Source organism: Lytechinus variegatus, chromosome 16 (genome assembly GCF_018143015.1).
Source record: "Lytechinus variegatus isolate NC3 chromosome 16, Lvar_3.0, whole genome shotgun sequence".
In the NCBI taxonomy this organism is placed as follows: Eukaryota; Metazoa; Echinodermata; class Echinoidea; order Temnopleuroida; family Toxopneustidae; genus Lytechinus; species Lytechinus variegatus.
The window spans coordinates 2185721-2192483 of NC_054755.1; the positions used below are offsets into that span (position 1 = coordinate 2185721).

The 6763-nt window shown below is 31.5% G+C and overlaps 2 non-coding genes across 2 annotated transcripts; one reads left to right on the forward strand and one right to left on the reverse strand.

Moving 5' to 3' along the window:
- Positions 1 to 363: 363 nt before the first annotated feature.
- TRNAA-CGC lies at positions 364 to 435 on the reverse strand. Its single transcript has one exon. It is a non-coding gene; the product is annotated as a tRNA-Ala (tRNA).
- A 715-nt stretch (positions 436 to 1150) lies between these two features.
- Positions 1151 to 1222, forward strand: TRNAA-CGC. The gene has a single exon. It is a non-coding gene; the product is annotated as a tRNA-Ala (tRNA).
- Positions 1223 to 6763: the final 5541 nt, after the last annotated feature.

The window sequence follows — 6763 nt, forward strand, 5'->3', positions numbered from 1 at the left end:
GAATTTGTTTTATGATACTGGGTGAGTATAACCTCTGAAAATCTTCTCCCTCTCCGATCTTCCACCGCCGCCACCACCGTCAACATGCTTGGTCAAGTAAATTTCTATAGGGAAGGAAGAATATAGAGGGCGCACATTTGAAAAGATTCACTTGACTTTATTGAGGACGATTAAATTAATTGTTTTCAAAACTTGAGTAATCATTGAAATTATTCTCAAAGATATTCTTTCTATAGATCAGATTGACGGGCGGACGGATAGACAGACAAATATACACACATATAGACAAATAGATCAGAAGCACAAGTACTTATACATTCAATCGGCTCGGGTTTATTTAAAAGAAAAACAAAAATTTGAGTGTGGAGAAGTCGGGATTCGAACCCGAGGCCTCTCGCATGCGAAGCGAGCGCTCTACCACTGAGCTACATCCCCTTCATGTAACCCTTGATAATTATTTGAATAAATTTATTAAAGTTTATTTATTCATGTATTTGCTATTATATTTTTTATATCAACCCCCCCCCCTTCTTCCTCTCCACTCCCTCCAGTGGCTGAGGAATTGGTTTTGGAAGTAAAGATTGGGCCAAGGGGAAGGCTGACCATGCCACACACATACACACACACAGAAAAAAAATACAGAAAGAAAGTTTTTATTTTTGCATCATTTTTTTTTCAAGTTTACTGAAAAAGTGGGGGAGGTTTGTTGATATTATGCGCCCCCAGCAGCAAAGCCCCCGCGGTTTCTGCTCTGCCTTCCCTCTCTGTCCCTTTGTCTTTTTATAGATTACATTTAGGTAGATAAAAAAGCTGTATTAGGCCTTTAATATCTCGTGGTTTAAATAATTCTTAATAATTCATTTATTAATTATCAAAAGTTGGCTAAATGCAAATGATTCTTAGATATGATACAAAATTCATTCGATTTTACAGTACTATTTATGTAAAAGGATACAAAAAATTCCTGTATACATTGCATTTATCAATCTTTCCATCTATCTGTCTCTCTCTCTCTCAATCCATCTATCTGTCTGTCTGCCCTTCTATCTATCTTCCTATTTATCTCATGTCTGTAAGAGACAGGGTCCACAGGGATATACATTTACCATTCATAATTTAGATGATTTAAATCCTATTATTTTCAAATGGAGGGGATGTAGCTCAGTGGTAGAGCGCTCGCTTCGCATGCGAGAGGCCTCGGGTTCGAATCCCGACTTCTCCATAAAGAAGTTTTTGTTTCACTGTTAAATGAATCCGAAACCAATCAAATTTGTTAATAAATGGTAAACAAATCGTAACGATTAAAGCAAATAGTTTGAGAAAACAAATTAGAAAAAAAAATCAACCTGATAAATCCATATCAAATGAGGTGAACATCTGGTGGCGTTATCTCATGTAAGAAAAAAAAACAGAGGTTTAACTCCCATATTTTTTTAATGATAATTATGAACAGTGTCGTTTTATCCTTGAAGTGGCACATGATACTCTAATAGATTGTGAATGCACTCTTTTCTCTCAAAGATGCATTTTCTGTGCACCTTCAGGATTCATTTGAAAATTTGAAATAATGATTTTTATTGTTTTTATATAAGCACCTCAGGTTTCCCATACAGTCGCATCATTTTAGCTCTGACGTTTCTATATTATTACTTTCTCCTTTCTTATAGGCCTTTCTGTACATGTCCGCCTAACCTTTAGGGCCCCATTGCAAAGAGTCCACTTTCTTTCTATTATTAGCTTTTTTAAAATCTTGCTTCTTTTTACCCTTTAAAATTGTGCTGTTTTTAAATCTTTTAAATGTGCCGAGTGCTAATTTTCAATACTCGTCCGTATTCACTTGATGATACCAACAATGTTTAAAAAAATCATCAAAATCACACCAACTGTCTTCCCATGCAAGTGCTAAAATGTAAAGGTATAACAATTTGCCTGCTTGCTTGCTTCGCTCACATATCGTAAATAAGAACAGCCCTACAGATTATAAAAAAAAGTGAGACATTCATTGATTGCTTTTACAATTAATCATTTGACCTTTGTTCATTATTACTTAACATTCATTCATTTATCTATTCATCTCTGACATCCATCCACTCAACAACTCGTTCACCCGTTCATTGATCCAATAATTTATTCATCGATCCGTCAATCCATTCATTTCATTATTTATTTATTCACTAATCTAGCCAGGCAGTGTACTCCCCTATTCTCCGCCTAATAAGCACCAACATCATCGACTTCATCAACTGAAATATACACATGTACCAATCTAGATTAGTTAAAGATAAACAAAACGAAACAACATTAAATGATGAGACTTGACTAATTTTCATCCATAGAATTTCTCTTTCTCAAGAATTGATTTGATACAAGTCCAAAAAATATAATTCAAGATTGATACACATTAAATACAAATAGGACTATACATGTGTACTGATAATCATATCCATATCAGAAATCAAAGAAATACAATGTCAAATGGAAGGCATAATTATTTATATATGCAAGAAAACAAATCAATTTAGTAAGCCTATCAAATTATTGTTTTTATAACAGTACTCTCTTAGTCAATTTGTTTTTTTTATTCCTCTTGTGATATTGATAAGAACTGTCTCTACTATGTAAGTCCAATTATGACAAAATACAAATGCCAATGAAAAAATAAATTGTAAAAGCACCAATATCACTGATAGCGTGACACAACACTTTGCTCCTGCAACAATTGCTCCAGGATTTATTTTGTCTATGATATACGATTGGGGTTAAGGCTGCAAAAGGGTGTTATGTTTTAGGTTTAGTGTATATGGTGTAGTGTTAAGTCCAGAATTGAATAGTCATTTGATTAGTGTGTGGAATTTACAGCTGAGCAATTATTGCTTGAGCAAATATCATGGAATCCATTGATGCACCAATTATGAAATAAATTTTAAAAGTAATTTACTAACACACATCATATTTCAAAATGCTCACGTCCAATAATTAGCTACATATCAGTAACATATAGTAATAAAAAACATATGATTAGCTACATATCAGTAACATATAGTAAAACAAAAAGCATACAAACACCCAAGCTGCATCAATAAACATATGAATTTCATCCAACAATATTGGTCATAACTAATAATTGATGTGTCCGTAAATAAAAATTCAAGATGATAAAATATGAATGCGTAAAAGCATCTACTAGTACATAAATATAATTAAATCCATTTCTAATATGAAATGACTGAATTGCTTTCGTTCAAATTTCACTGGTACACTGATTGTGAATTCAGTAAAAAAAGAGTTGCAATAATAGAGCCATACAATTGTTTAATTCTCAATTGAATTGAAAAAAAATTATATCATACATATTTTTCTTCATCTTTTGGCTTTCATTTATTCAACTTTAAAAATGCCCACGTGCCTTGTTGCACCAAGCCCCATGTATATACTTGTAAATCCATGAAAATTGTATTTGAAAACTGACGGATGGATTCATATACAGTCTCTTCATTGAAAATAATGTATCAATTTTTCATGTTTCATTTTTAATTTCAGTGATAAAATGAATATACACACGCTTTATTAGAAAAAAAAGTTTATCTTCAAGATTATATGCAATCAAATATTAAAAAAATAGTTTGAAATACTAAACTGCTGTAAATGAAAAAAAAATACATGAACATCACAACATGAAACATGAGTACTCTCCCTAAGTACAAAGTTATGCTCCTTAATACAAAAAGGCAGTGAAAGAACAATCAAATATCATACATGTGTTTGGCCACTTGAGCAGAATAGTAAAAAAAAGTGAAAGTAAGTAAAATTCACAAGAAATTGGAAGAACTTTTACGGAAAATTGTTCAAGACATTAACAAAGATATACCACTAGTATGCTTACAATAATGTTTCATATATTCATTTATTCATCATTATTTAGAATAACCAGAGGTTCCCCTCCCCTGATAAAATTTAAAGGCAACGGGGAGACATAGTTATTATTTTTATCAAAGAAAAAAAAAGAGATGCAATTCATGTTTAGCCTTGGACATGAGGGGTTGGGGGATAAAGGGGTAACTTACGCATTGCACAGTGGACTATTTTAAATCAACACTACCATCTGAAAAATGGTGAGAATTATCTACATAGCAGTACAGTAAAATCAAGATTTCAAGAATATTACTTAAATTATAAATAATTATTCAGATCAATTCGGGTAAAAACTTAAAAATGAAACATAAGCAGATGTTCCAAAGACAGATTGTCACTGTGTACAAAGTAACTCTACCAATCTTGTTTATCCAAAATAGTTCACAAAAATGTAAAAACTGAAACTCTATAAGTCGTGTTTATCCAGCATGGTTTACACAAACAAGCAAAAACTGAAGGGATTTTTTTAAAGATTGTTTTTAAATCTTATCAAAGAAAGGATTGGAGGAACAGACCACTCTGTTAAAATATGTCCCCTACAAATAGAAAGAAAATATGATGGCCATGTCAACAAGAGCAGCTACTTATAAGAACTATTTGACTTAAATCTGATGCAGGAAATGAAAGGTAATCTCTCAGGAGTGTGAAGCATAAAGTAGATGAACCAAATCTCAACTGCAGCAGTAAAATATATTTGGCAAAACACCTTATTTTCTTTAATCACCCAAAACACCAACCAAAATGTACCCACTGATGGCTTGTTTTCTTCATTGTATAAAAAACCATGTTCAATCCTTAAACATGGAAATGATATTTATGTCTACCAGAACCAATGAAGACAATGATGTCATATCGTATATTTTGTATGTAAGGGGATCACTGTTTAGCAAGCCATAGGCTTTTGTTGTTATTCCCATACACATTTTATTGTATATATCTGCTTTGCATTTTATGAATTATTAATAAATTGAACTGAAATCATAATGCTACACACCAGTCTTATTTCTCCCTTTAAATTATTACCAGTACAGTATACCATTTCATGTCAGTGACACACATGTACATGAACATGTAATGCACAATATAGAACAGTGTTATTTATCAAACACTTCTTGGAAATCATGAATTCTCACTGGCAAGACAATTTGAAAAAAAAAATCACAATTTTATCTAAGAAAATACAAATTAGTAACTCTTCCACCCAAACCAATGACTGTTACAAAAACTATGGCAACGGAATATGTTTTGGTCACTTTTTCAAGACAATCCTTGGTATCAGTATATTATACTGTCAACTAATATTTGATACAGGTAGGTGCAGAATATCCATGGAGCTATTAACACACAATAGTAGCTCCATCAACTCTGTGTCAGCTGATCATATATGTTTTATTGCACTGGTATTTCATGTGATAATTAGTTTGATCAAAATAAAGCATAAATTGAGCATTCATTTCCCAATCTCATACAACTTAAAAGTTTGTGTAAGTTCACAAACTCAAAAGTTCGTGTAAGTTCACAAACTTTTTTTTCATCAAAACAACATAAAATTTACATTTTATGTTGTTTTATATTATTATGCTTTGGCACAACATCAGTGGGTATTTAATACATATCACAAAGTATGCATGTATGTAAGTGTATATGTATTGGCTATCATTACATAATTATACTTGCTGGTGATTTGATTATACATTCACAATTAAGACACTATTAAAAGGGTACTCCAGGCTGAACATAATATGATAAGAACAGATAAAGAAAAATCAGACAAACAAAACACTGAACATTTTATTGAAATCAGACAAGGAAAGCATTTTAAAGATCTATATTATTTCAATTAAACAGTCATGTGCATGTCTTCATGAATATTAAAAGAGCAAACTGATGATGTAATATCCCCACTTGTTATTTTGTATTTTCTTTATACATGAAATCATATTCATTCAAATTTTGTCCTCCAAGAAGTAAAAAAAAAAAGAATTGACAACTGAATCAATGCATTAGATACTGATTGCTGCAGCTTATTTGATTATAAAGGAGATATTATACACAATGCATGAAAATATGAAATAATAATAATTTCATATAACATAAAAAAGGAAGTGGGGATATGACACCATCAACCCACCTAATTGATATTCATGACAATGCGCATATAACAGCTTTCACAAGATATTGCTTAACTTAAAAATTCATTAGCTTTAATATTGGTCATAATATTTTGATGAAATTTTCAGCATTTATTTGTGCTTGGTGAATTCTACTCTATTGAAATATCATTTTTCAGCCTGGAGTACCCCTTTAATATCTTGGTTTATCAAGAAATCATCGCACCATGATTTTGAAACATCGGAAGGCCTCATTCTTTGGTATCTAATAAGAGCTAAATAAAATCTCTTACCATGGTCCAAACACAATTTAGAAATTTGATGAGTCATAACTTTGGTTAAATGCAAATAAAATACTGTATGACAAAATAATCTTCTGGCATCAGGCCCTTAATATGATACAGAAATATAACAGCTTAATCAAGTACTGTAGTTCAGTGTGGTCCACAAGTCTGGCGAATTTAAACTTTGGTTATATTAGCTTCAAGAAGCAAACAAACAGTAATCAACATTAATCATAACCTGAGAAAACAAAGTAAATAAGTGTTCTTCTACCAATTCTTGTGCGACTTAGATGCTTTCGGCAGACTTGTGCGCAGCATAAGCCTGCACTATAAAGAATTACCGCATATTATTATTATTATTATATATATATATATATATATATATATATATACATATATATATATATATATATATATAATTTCTTGCGGTAAATGGTATATACCAATATGTTCATT